The sequence below is a fragment of the Tamandua tetradactyla genome, chromosome 6 (assembly GCF_023851605.1).
Source record: "Tamandua tetradactyla isolate mTamTet1 chromosome 6, mTamTet1.pri, whole genome shotgun sequence".
NCBI lineage: Eukaryota > Metazoa > Chordata > Mammalia > Pilosa > Myrmecophagidae > Tamandua > Tamandua tetradactyla.
In genome coordinates this window covers 8,310,881-8,323,710 of record NC_135332.1, presented here as the reverse complement: position 1 = coordinate 8,323,710, position 12,830 = coordinate 8,310,881, and the positions used below count along the sequence as shown (strand labels likewise).

General features: G+C 38.8%; 1 protein-coding gene and 1 pseudogene across 5 annotated transcripts in view; both read right to left on the bottom strand.

Moving 5' to 3' along the window:
• The window catches only part of CEP112 (centrosomal protein 112), a 587,527-nt gene that overhangs the window by 61,748 nt on the left and 512,949 nt on the right, over positions 1-12,830 (bottom strand). The window lies entirely within an intron of this gene.
• Positions 9,424-10,131, bottom strand: LOC143685789 (deoxyuridine 5'-triphosphate nucleotidohydrolase pseudogene; annotated as a pseudogene).

The following is a 12,830-nucleotide window of genomic DNA, read 5'->3' as shown; positions in this document are numbered from 1 at the left end:
AGAGTGCTCTTCTTCAACTTAAATCTGATGATGCGATTTCCCAGCTGTAAGACTTAAATTTGCTCTGTACTTCCTTTCTCATTTCTTTGCCTGGAAGCCACTGTCTCTCCTGCTCTGCTCAGTGGTGAAGGTTCCTGACCTACTCAGAGAGCTAAGCATGGACCTTTCTGGGCTTTTATGCCACCATTGGATAAGAGAATTACTTGGCTGTGTAAGACTGAGAGCAACCGAAGCCCAGTGCTCTCCCCTCTTCGTCTCTGCAAGCCTTCATCTTTATCTCCGGCCTGGCACACAGCTGACACTGAATTCATGTTTGTGGAAGGAATTAATAAATATTTTAATTCTACTCCCTGAGGAAATTTACTTTAGTCACCAGGGTTTTCTACTGTCCTTAATATTGCACATGTGACTAAGGGTTATTATGTTCATTGAAATACAGAATTATACAATATGTCTTCTAAATATCTACATGTCTACAAACATATACAAAATATTATATATTGTATATTGTCTGTTTTCTGTCACAATTTTAAAAAAGAATACTCCCTTGACTTTTTTTTTTAGTTTTAATTATTATTTTACTGAAAAAAATACAGGAGACGAGAATCTCCCTCATCCTAAACAAAAAGTTGTTCTCCTATGCTCAATATCCCAAGTCCCCTCTCCCATTCTCTATGTCCCTCATTATGACCTGATGCCAGCCCCATATTTTACTGAGTCTGTTTTCACCATGCCCACTTGTTATCTCCCAAGTGTTAAAGCCAGAAACCAATTTCCTTCCTCATTCCATAGTAGCATTTCTTCCTGCACATGCCCCTAGTATTTTTTCCCTAATTTTTGAGGAAACTATTCCTCAGAGTGAAGTTAAGAGGTTAAACCTGGGGGCTGCTGCCAAGTGAAGGCCAGCCTGGAGAGGGCTTGAAATAGAACAGTGGGTGTGAATAAGGGGATGGATGTGGTGGGATCCAATAAAAAAGAGGAGTTCAAGAATAACATGAGGCTTTGACACTGAATGCCAGGGAATGGTGACGCTGGGAACTGATGAAGGGGCGAAGAGCAATCAGAAGTGGTAGGGCATTATGGCTTTTGACATTTGAATTTGAGGTTCTGGACTTCCAGGAGGAGCTATCCAGCAGACTGCATTGGAAAGATGGGTCTGGATGGTGGACAGAGGTCCTGGGCAGAAGTGCAGAAAGGGAAACTTCCCAGGTAAGCAAGTAAAAAGAGAGGAGGTCTTCAAACCCGACCTTTGGGTGATACCCACACTTAGGAGCAGGCATGAGGAGGCCATGAAAACTGATGAGAATTCAGATGGTAGGAGGTGAATAGAGAAGTTAGTACTATGGAAATCTAGCTAGAACAGAGTTTCAAAGAGGACGGGATAACATAATTAGAAGTGATCCTTTCTCCCTTCTTAGCACAGAGAAGAGACTACAAAGTCTACCATATTTCAAGATAGAATTCAAATTATGTTTGATTTTCAAAAGGTACCACTTTAAAAATTTGCTCATAGTTTAACTGACAATGTAAAATGTGATCTAAGTTTAATCAGAGAAAGCTGTTATATCTAGAAATTACTTTTATTATCTACGTAAAAATATTGAAAAGTAACCAAATAATATTTTGCTTTCAAAAAAATTAAAATGCTTTAGGATGAAAGAAAAATGACAGTTTATAAAGGCAGCTGTTCCTGGACTTATAGTCTAAAATTATTAGGCTATTCAGCATAAGGACTATGTAAAATGACCACAATTACGCAATAAGGACAACTGGGGGACTTACTCTTCAGTTGTGGCTTCTTTATTCAAAAACTTTCAAATTTGACACTTGGCAGAAAAAAAATCACAACCTTTAGTTTATTTCTGAGAAAAGCTCAAGATAATTAAAGAATGGAATGTCCAACACTGGATAAAACACAAACACACACACACACACAACTTGAACAGTTAAATTGCTTATTCTGCAAAATTATTCCTCGTGTTTCAGCTCTGCTGTGTTAACCTGCATCATTACTGAAAAGACAATCCTTTCCTCCTAATTACATTTTGCTTTCAAATACCATGTAAGTCATCTTGTTGTAGGAAGCCACACTGTGCTTGACTTTGAGAGTGCTTTGTGTTGGTGGGGAACAAAGGACACTTCTGAAAAGAAAAATATAAATGACATAATGAGCTTTGCAAGAACAATGAGGGTATACCACACTTTTAAAAAGGGAGAAGGTTGTAGGATAATTTGATTTGTTTTAAAAATGGTAATAATTAGAGTAAATTAAAGTGCAAAAGATTTTTACATGTTAATGGGCTCTTCAGAGTTAGTGGAAGGGCCCGGTAGCTAATGGACCGACTGCATGCCACCTGTGACAGAACTAGGGCTTTTCTGTTGGTGAAGAGTATAAAATTTATAAGCGTAATTCAAAGCAGGCCCTGCCTTAACTTGTAAAGCCATGCTTGAAGGAATTATGTACAGAACTTAAAACTTATTAGGAACCTAAGTTTTCTCTCACAGTTCAGAATCAATTAAGTGAGCATGAGGTGATAGCAAGGACACATGTACTTTAATAATGAATAAATGAGACAAAAGTTCATTTCAAGTATAAAGTGGGTAAAATGCCATTTAATAAAGGAAACCTTCACTGTAAAGGAGAAATATTCTGTTTCTGTGATGATAAAAGTATAATCAAAATATTCCCAGTGTACAAGGCATATGATATGATATGAGAATGGCTTTCAGATTTAGCATTTTAGTGTGCCCACAAGTCTTTCTAGAGATTTCTGACCTTGCCTTTCGCCAGCCTCTCGGCTAGTATTAGGTGAGGCTGGGACCTCCATTTCAGCATGTAAGAGCTGTGACTTTACTTTATACAGCAAGCTGTGTAAAAACACAAATTTGTCACCAGTTCACAACCCAGAACATACAGACTCCAGGGTCTCACCAGTGAATACAATCTTAAACTCTTTAATTCTCATCTTTGTAAAAATCTCAGTTGTGAGAAATTTAAATTAGGAAAAATCCACTTCCAAATTAAAATGGAATTACTGACCATAGAAAGGCCACTTCTCTCCTGAATCAGTTGTTCTGGGAATTTTATAATGGCACAGCAGACTCCAGAAGCAGATTCTCTTACACATTTATGTTACACAAATTGTAAAATGCATTTAAAAAAAAAAGTAGTTTTCAAACCAATTTTCACTGACTTATGTAATTTGCATTTATATTCTGCCACATCTTGTGTTCCCAAGTCCTGGCAAAATGCTTGTGCCTAGTCGTTATACAAATGGCCATGAGGCTTAGAGCACATTTTTTCTGGGTCTGACTTTCTATCATACGTTGAGAGGGTAGAGTGTAGACAGATCCTTTCCTCTGTTCTGTGCCACAGATTTGCCTCCAAAGTCTCGGGGAAGTGCGGACTCTGCATTTTAGTGTTTTATGGGTGCTAGTGTTTCAAAGGACTGGTTTAAATCATAGTAAGCAACAAAGATGGTGGATTTAAATTCTGCTCCATATAAATAAAAAACTAGGGTCAGCAAACTCATGGTTTTGAGGTTTTAGCATCAAGTGTGGGGTCATGAAACAGGGAAACAGATGAGCCTCTGCTGGGTGAAATTCTGCCTGGGCCTCCTTCGTTTTAAACCTCTGCATGACTGCAGAGTTTAAAAAGAAAAGGGGAAAAAAATCACAGTATTTGTGTTAAAGATACTGCCATAAAGAAATTACCCAGCGGGTGGGCCACGGTGGCTCAGCAGGTAAGAGTGCTTGCCTGCCATGTGCCATGCCCGAGGACCCCGGGTTCGATTCCTGGTGCCTGCCCATGTAAAAAAAAAAAAGAAACTACCCAGGCAAACTGTTGAAAATTGCCGAAACTGGGTGAAGATATGTGGGGGTTTTACTTTTCCCTATTGCTGCGTGTATGTTTGAAAGCTCCCAATAATAAAACGTTTTTTTAAAAATAAGCTTTCCCATAAAAAAAAAAAAAATGAAGTCACCATTTTCTTCTTTTTACAAGGTTCAAATTTACTATCCTACCCAGGAGAAAACCAATGATTCATCACCACTCAGTTGGTAGAGGGTGATCTAGGAGAGTTCCCCATGTATATTCTGGACATAAAGTGAAGGAAGCAGGGAATGGGATGTTCATATTTTGAGCTAAGGAAAAGATAACTGAAAAGGGAAGGTTTATTTATATTTTTATTAAGGTATAATTTATATAGAGTAAAATTCAAGGTTTATTTGTTAGTAGAAATGGGCTGTTTTTAAAACATGTAATTAAAAAAACTGCATTTAAAACATGTCATTTCATTTAAAAATTTGTGCCATAAAATGTCTGTCAAGATGACAAAATCCCGGCATAAACCTCTCTTCCACTGGTTGGTTTGTACATCAAACAGAATTGAGCCCTGATCTGTGACTGCAGTGAAGAGACACTAATTATAAAGACAAAATAAGGGTGACTCTAATTTAAACCTTAATTACTTTTTAAATAAGGCCCACATTTGTTTAAGTGGCTTTTCGCTAATTCAGTCTACAAATGGTGCTGACAGTATTGCTGAGTAGGGCTTCTTTGACATGCAAATTGACACAGAAAGGGTAAATGCCTTTTTTTCCCTCTTTTCTCTATTACTGCTAACTAAAAGGTGAGGTAAAATACAAACAAAAGTCTCAATAGATTTCATGTCAGAATTTATAGATTTGTTTATTTTTATCACCTCTTAAATGACCAGATAAAGCAAGAAGGACGAGCCCTGTCACCCACAGAATGAGATACAAGTCTGGTCCTAGTGAAGATTTCACGATGGGAAGGAGTGATGTTTTTACTGGGTGGTTTCACTGGCTATTTACAGAGGCCACTGGAGCTGCTACTTTATTTTCTAAAAATAGGGCAAATCTACAAGCAAAAGTAACAAGTCTTCTTCAGCTGGAACGTCACTCAAGTTCTCTTCATTTAGACCTACTCAGGATGAGTAACAACCGTAAGAACAGCTTACTAGTGATGCCATGGGAGTGGACAGTGGGTTCCTACTAATATCTAAAGGAAACCAGAACCACAGAAACCACCAGTGGATTCACAACACAATAGGAGACTTTTTCCCTTTTATGGCCTACTTTTAAGTTTAAAATCTTTTAACATTCCAATCAAGCACCCTTTTTTTTTTTAATTAAAAAAAACAAACAAAACTCCTCATAATTCAGTCTCTCTCTCTTCCTGGGATATTGCTGTAAAGAAAGGGAAAACTTTTGGGGTTTTAATCCAATACATATGCTGTTCCTCACATTAGGCAAAGATCCTTTCGGGTGGAAGCTTTTTAGTTGTTGCAACTGAGCACATATATGAAAAATTGCCCTTTGATATGAGCTATTGCCATTGCACTTATTAGGTCACCAGTTCAACATAAAAGGGGAAAATATTTTGGCCATCATTAAAACAAGAGTAATGTTTTTTTCCCCCAAATACTAAAGTATTCAATACTTAAAAATTCCTTAAAAAGCTTCCTTTAAGTATCCTAAAAATGCTTCTTTTAAAAAAGAAGTTAGCGTTTCCTGGTCTTAACAGAGATTCCAGGAAAAGAAATAATGTTATTCCAAGACTTTGATGATCTAAGGAAGCTAGAATCTCTGAAGGCACCTCATGAATGTTTCCTGAGTCACACCAAAGACGTTCCTGGCATTACCCACTTCTCTTAAAGTAGCCAGTATCTTTCTACTCAGGAAATTCAAAGCAGTTTTTCCCCTGTCACTCCAGACAGCTTCACTTGTGGACAAGTTCTTATCTCGGATGTTAGAAGTCTAGGATCAAGTTCACGATCACAGCTAGATTTCTTAGGATCATGGAGGAATTTCCTCATCTGGCCAGTGTGAAAATTATTTAAACTTCATTCCCTTCTCTGCAGAACAGATCGTAACTGTTAAACCCTGACAGACCACCCCTTCTTCTGAGCAAGCCCAGGGAAGAGGGAAGACCCATAAATCATTTCATTTATATTTTGATTTTCTTACAACGCTAATCATTCACACATGCGAGCCTTTGAATCTGCAGCACCCTTCCAATTCTTCCCTAACAAGCCATGAATTTCTCCTCTATTAAAACTGAAGTCAAGATTAATTTCCTCCATGAAACATTTCAAACCTAGACTGGAGACAACTCATACTTCTCAATAAGTCAGTATGTCCCCTGTATAGTAACATATTTACACACACATAGTAGGATGTCTTTTTTCCTCTCATCTTAGACTATGAGTCCCATATTGGCAATGATTTCTGCCCCCATGCTTTATAAGTGATCTTTGAAATGCTTAGTATACTGTTATTTATACCATGGTACTCAGTATTTATTGGTAACATTGGCCAATTGTGTAAATAAAGATCAAGTTGCCTTTCACTTAAAACAGCATTTTCACTGAAATTTCTCCAGATGTTTTTTTTTTTCTCCCTCAAACTACCTTACACTCCTCTCACTTGATATATTAAATATCAAGTCAGTGAGAAATGGTTTGGAAACTCTAAAAAAATAAAAATAATTAAAAAAACCCCACAATTTTATAGCCCAATGTCATATAACATGTATAAGAGAATCTGCTTCATGACTTCACTCTGGCATGGTCAGGAGACCATTAGGAGGTTGCTGCAACAAACCTGTGAGAGATGAGGGATGGACCAGAGATGGTGAGAAATGATGAACCCACAGGGGATGCACACATAGGCAGTACTGGAGCCAGAAGGCCTAATGGCATGGCAGTGGGAGAATGAACCTCTATGAGAGAGGGAGGTTCAAGGTCAATTCCAAGTTTTCCAGCATGGCGAGCTGGGTGCAGTCATTAACCAAGTCAAGGAACAGACTGTATAGAAAGGAAGAGGAAAATAAGTTTCTAGGTAACATATTCAATTGTAATAACGATACCAGTGATGTTGATCATTAGAGTGTGGTGCCAAAAAAGAAACAGTGGAGGAAATGGTTTTGGGGCAGAAAGACCAGGAATTCAGTTTAGTGCCAATGGGTTTGAACACATATCATGATACCCAGTTCCCGCTGTCCAACAGACAAGGGAAATACTAGTTTCAACTTGTGCTTTCCTGCTGATGACATCTAAAGTTTATCTCCACACTCATTAGTTCACGAATCCTTTAATGTGGCTCTCTGTGTGTACCATGAACCTCACCATCATCTCAAATTATCAAATCCCAAACCTAATTCCTGATTCTATCCCCTCCCCCAACTAGCACCCTTCCCAACTGTCCTGCCTGCCCACCAATAACACAGTCACCCACGTTTCAATCCTACAGTATTTCAGAATCCCCGCTCTCATTCTCATGTACACTTAGCAGGCCCAAGCTCCTTCAATTTCTCTTTGAAATGACTCTGATCTAGGTCCTTCCTCATTTCTTCATACCAGCATTACTACACATTTGGATTCCAGACTTTTCCCAATTGTTTGCATTTCAATGAAGACAAAACTTTCTCAAAGACTGCCTTTTTGAGTCATTCTCCATCTTCCAAAACTTAAATGCCTGTCTACCTCTTACCATGTTGAGGCTAAAATTCCTCCACCTAGCTCTGAATCCCTTCACTGGTTGCCTCATTCATCCACTTGGACTTCTTTCTTACTGTGTTAACTCAAAGCTAACATGCTAACGCCCATGCCTTTAAGTACACCACCTCCTTTCACAACAATCCTGAGCTGGAGACCTCATTTTACAAGAGGAAGGGGAGGCTCTTAGAGTTTGCCCAAGGCTGTCCAGCTGGAAAATCACGCAGAGGGAAAATGACACCAGGTCAGCTTCACCCTGGAGAGAGCGGTGCTGCCTGAGCCCCTACCTCTCCCAACTCTCAAACTCCACCTTTTGCCTCTGTGGCTCATTGTATCTAGAATTCTTTTTCTTATGCCTAAATTGAGGCTATCTTCCTTCAAGCCATCAGTGATTCCAAAAGCTCCTGGTTTGATATTAAGATATTAAGTCCTTATTTAATGGATTAGAATATATGAAAAGCTAGAGGGAAAATTAAGATTTAAATAGTAATAGTGATGCCAATGGCTGGTGTATTAGAGTATGGTGCCAAAAAAAGAGGGATATTAAAAGGGAAGAAACTTCTCTTGTTTTTTTATGGATTCTCTCCGAAACACTAACCACACACACACACACACACACACACACACACACACACACACACTCCTTTCGTACTACCCGGTTTGAGCAGACCTTTTAAATCCATGTAAGGACCAACAATATTTTAATTATGAGATGACCCGGAAAGTGGCATTAGGGGACTATTACTATTACAAATACAATATTAATATTATTATATTTGTATTTCTATATTTGCATGTGCATAGTCATTTCAGGTTATAAAGGAAGCAATTACAATAGAATGATGGTGCATTGCTAGGTGATGAAAGAGAAAATGGTCAAGATGTAGAGACAAAGATTCTTAGGTAAGGCTGTTTCCTGCATCCCACATTCATATGGGGGATGGAAATCATATATGCCAGATACAGTTTTGTTGGTTTTTTTTAACCTTAGGATACTGAGATATCTGGAGCCAATACTTACGAAGGAAGAAGTTTAAAACTTTCCATTTAAATCACTTAGAATGAGAGGATCTACAAAGATTCTGTTTAATGTTCAGCTGACACATTGTCAAAAACATTTATCATGCAACCTTTTGAAGTTTCTTCCACTCCCTTCTGGTTATTAAAGCTTGGAGTGCAGTTAGTTATCAACAACAAAGCATACAGATGATGGTGTTTTATAGTAAGTCTTTCAGTTTTATTTCTGAGCTACCAAGCAAAATTAAATTCTTCTGATCAGAAAAAATGACTAGCAAACTAGTTTTCATTCTGAGTGCACAACAACACACAGATTTCTGCAATTACTTCTACATGGACCTAGACAGAAGGTAGGGGACTTGGAAATTTCATTTAAATGTTTTATAATGCCCCAAAGTAGGATTCTTCAGTTATTTAAAATGTGCCATTTTAAGTTAAGACCGCAATTCTTTCAGTGCACATGAGGAGAGTAACTGACATTATTGAGGACTTCTCTGGCAACTGTACTGCTAATGTACATTTCTTTAGATTGTTACGTATTTTGAAAGATGAACCGAAACTCATTCTAGATGGTTCAGTTGAACAATAGTTTTGAGTCATATACTACGTTAGGCTTCATAATAAAAAGCACAAAGATGGTTAGGACATGATCTCACTTTTTTTTTAAACTTTAAACCTCTCCTTTTTATTATTTTTTTTGGTTCAGTTTATGCAATAATTTGCATTTGTGAAAGAATTCAAGTTTATTGAGTAAAATGCATTGTTTATGGTTTATAAAGCAAAGAAAAATAGGTAGTTGAAGAGGTAGGATTTAGTGAATCGAATAATACATATTTTCAATAGATGTACGTTTATACATAAAATGAACTGAAAAAGAAACTACTTGTATTAGGGCACTACAAAGCAGATTTACGTACAGCAATCAATTAGTAGAAGAACATAAGAAAATTTCTGTGAGCCCACCTGAGGTGTCCTTTCCTTGATCATAAGAAAACTAAATTTTTTAGAGGTTAAAGCTATTAAGTTTACAGAAGCACAAACACCAAAAACATTTTAAGTAAAAGCATTATTAAGGGAACAAATTATGTTTTCTAGTCTTGGCATAAATTTTAATTTTTTTCCAGTGAAACTAAAACCTCCTGAACCCATTTCAGTGACATCCAAAACTTGAACTTCCTCTATTTCTGGATAAGATATCTGTTCACAAATCAGCTGTGCAATTTGATCATGCTTTTCCACTTTTTTGCCAAAGTTAGATAGCACAACACCAATATTTACTCTATAATTTTCATCTATGACACCAGCTCCTACATCTGTGAAGTGTTATGCACCCAAGCCAGAACATGGAGCTACTCTTCCATAACATCCAGAAGCAAGGGCTGTCTGAATGTCTGTTTTCACAAGGACTTTCTCCATGGGTGGTAATGTAAATCACAGGCACTGTACAGGTCGTAGCCTGCGGCTTGCGTGGACCCTCTGTCGTGGCCATGGTTGTGTTCTGAGAGTCAGGCAAAGTGGGTGCATGCGCCACTCTCCTCCGCAGACCTGGCTCACTTGCTGGGAGAGATGCTGGGGTCTCTTCAGGGCAAGGCATGGCAGTGCAGAGAGGTAAACTGGAGTTCAAGCGACGGCCGACAACCCAACAAGAGAATGCAGGCTGAGGCCTGCTGCAGGGAAAACCAAATTCTTGGTCTCACCTTTTAAGGAGATTACACTATAACAGAAAGTATGTGATAACGACAAAAAGCAGGAGAGAACAGTAAGTATCTTAAGCGTTCACTTGAGAGAACAAAAGGAAAAGGGAAGAGCAGAGGAAGAAGTTCAACGATACCAAAAAGAAGCAAACAGATAAATCCGGAATGTGGGACATTCTATGGGACAACTGACCTGGTTTCTACAAGAATTCAATGGCAAGGGGGAAAAGTGAAGAAAGGACTGCTGTAGATTTAAAAAGCCATAAGAAACATAACAAAGAAATGTAATGATTTGACCTTGTTTGGATCCCCATTCAAACTAATTGTAAAATGGTATTTTTGAGTCATTTCAGTACACCTAATTATGAACCAGGCATTGGTGTCACTAAAATTAACTGCTTTTTTAGGAATGACAATGACATTATGGCTATGTAAGACCATGTCCACGTTTTCTGAGAGGCAATCGGGAATTCATAGGGCACATCAACCTGGTACATCACTTCAAAGCCTTAAATAATAGCTACACTTTTTACAGGCAAAAGGTAGAAGAGGGGGAAAACTGCCTGTCAAAGAAATAGCATCTGCAAAGGTAAAGAAGAGAAAAATCGGGGTGTGCTCAAGAAAAGACCATGCATTCCAGCTGGAATAAGTGAAGGGGAGGTTATCCTGAAAAGGAAGGTAAGGTCAGAACACGGGTGAAGGCCAGGTTGAGTTTATACTTAATTTGATGAAGAGGAGAGGGGCTTTTGTGTAATGCCTAAACTCAGAAAAGATACACATAGCTTTGTGTATCTTTGTATTTTTCCATGCCCTTTTTCCTATGCATATAAAACTGGCACGCTGAACTTGTAGGCCTCACTGAATGTAAACATAAAGGTGGCTCTCTTTCTTATCCCCACTGTGCCTTCACTCCTGCTTACTGGGAACAGCTCTTCTCCTGCTCCCTTGTTGAAAATACAGGCAGATACCTTAACGTTTCAGGTCACTCTAGCCCTACGGTCACTTTAAATAGTACACAGAGCCTAAATCCACTTAGAACACTCTCGACATAAGTTTAAATTGTTCCTAGAAGCAATTTAGCCTTAGGCAGTACATACTTAAGGGACCCCAGAGCACCATTCTGTGATTTATTCTTATGGTACTTTTACTTCCTGTTTGTCTCTGAGCCAGAGACCTGAACACCAGCGGGTGGCCAGGGTGCCAGTGCCTACACAGCGACCTGGCTGATGATGGCTGAAATGAGAATTGATGCTTGAGGGTTACCTCACTTTGCACTGCTAGGTTGTCAGATCTCATTTTCTGGGAATATCCCTCCATGTTTGTTGTCACCCTGTCTGCCTGGGCTTCAGGTCCTTGCTGTACATTGCTCTTTGCCTGCAGGGTGGGACGGTCTTCGCTACTCCCCTATCCCTCAGATGACTTCTCCCCTCAACAGGGAACAGGGGTTGTCTAAACCTCTGGTTCTTGCTAGAGAGTAAGGCATCCTTAATCTTTTGCACCTTAATTCTTATCAAAAGTATTACTTTAATGAACTATTACCATTTGTAAAGATTTGCCTAAAGATACAAACAACAACGATTTCTGGATGTTAAAACTTTATGGATTAATCCACCATTCTGATCCCTTATAGAACTGTGTCCTTTGACTATGTCTCATCAGTTCAAGATGAGGAGGATTATAAGAAATAGTCCTAAGGAATTTGCTGCTGATTTTCTTGTAAGAATGTTGCTGAGAACATAATCATCTACACAGTATAGCTGCTCTTCCACCCATCTCACTGTTTTCCAGTCCATCTTCTCTACTCCAATGATCTTTCCAGAATATAAACCCAACCTTGTCCCTCCTCTGCCGAAAAAGAAGAAATGAAGGTAGTTCTCCACCACCTGCAGAATAATTTCAAACTCCCCAATCTGGCATACATCCTTGCTACCTAAAGTACGGTCCCAGGACCAGCAGCACTGGCATCACTGGATGCTTGTCAGAACTGAGGATCTTAGACCCTTCACCAGACATTCTGACTCAGAGCCTACATAGGAACAAAATCCCCAGGTGATCTGCAGACACATTCCAGCATGAGAAGCACTTTCTACCACACCTCAGTGAGGGTCTCACAGCTGAAATTTCTCTCAGGTCTCAGCGCTGAGAAAAGCTGTGCTTCTAAGCACTTGATTTGATTTCTACTATGGACACTATTGAACCTTACTTGCTTCCTTCCTTCTTTTCTTTAGCTGCTATGGAGCACAGACCAAACATGCAGCTCTATTTTAACAGTTTTATTATATTTTGCAGTATATATATTTTGTTTACTAACTCTACTTTTGGTTTCATCATATTTACCCATCTTCTTTTTGCTTTTCTTTGATTTTCTCATTGCTTAAGTTTTATCATGGTGTACCATATGCATCTCCGTAAGTCACCTGAAATGCTTTTTGGAACAAGGTGGGATATGTACCTTAATGAAGCTCACCTGCTTTTATAATGACAGCATTAGAATGAGATGGCAGGAGTTGGAAGAAAGAAGATGGGGTGGGACTCTGGGGCCCTACTTGATCATTTACGAGCAGCATGCCTCTTTGAACCTATGTTTCCATCTGTATCA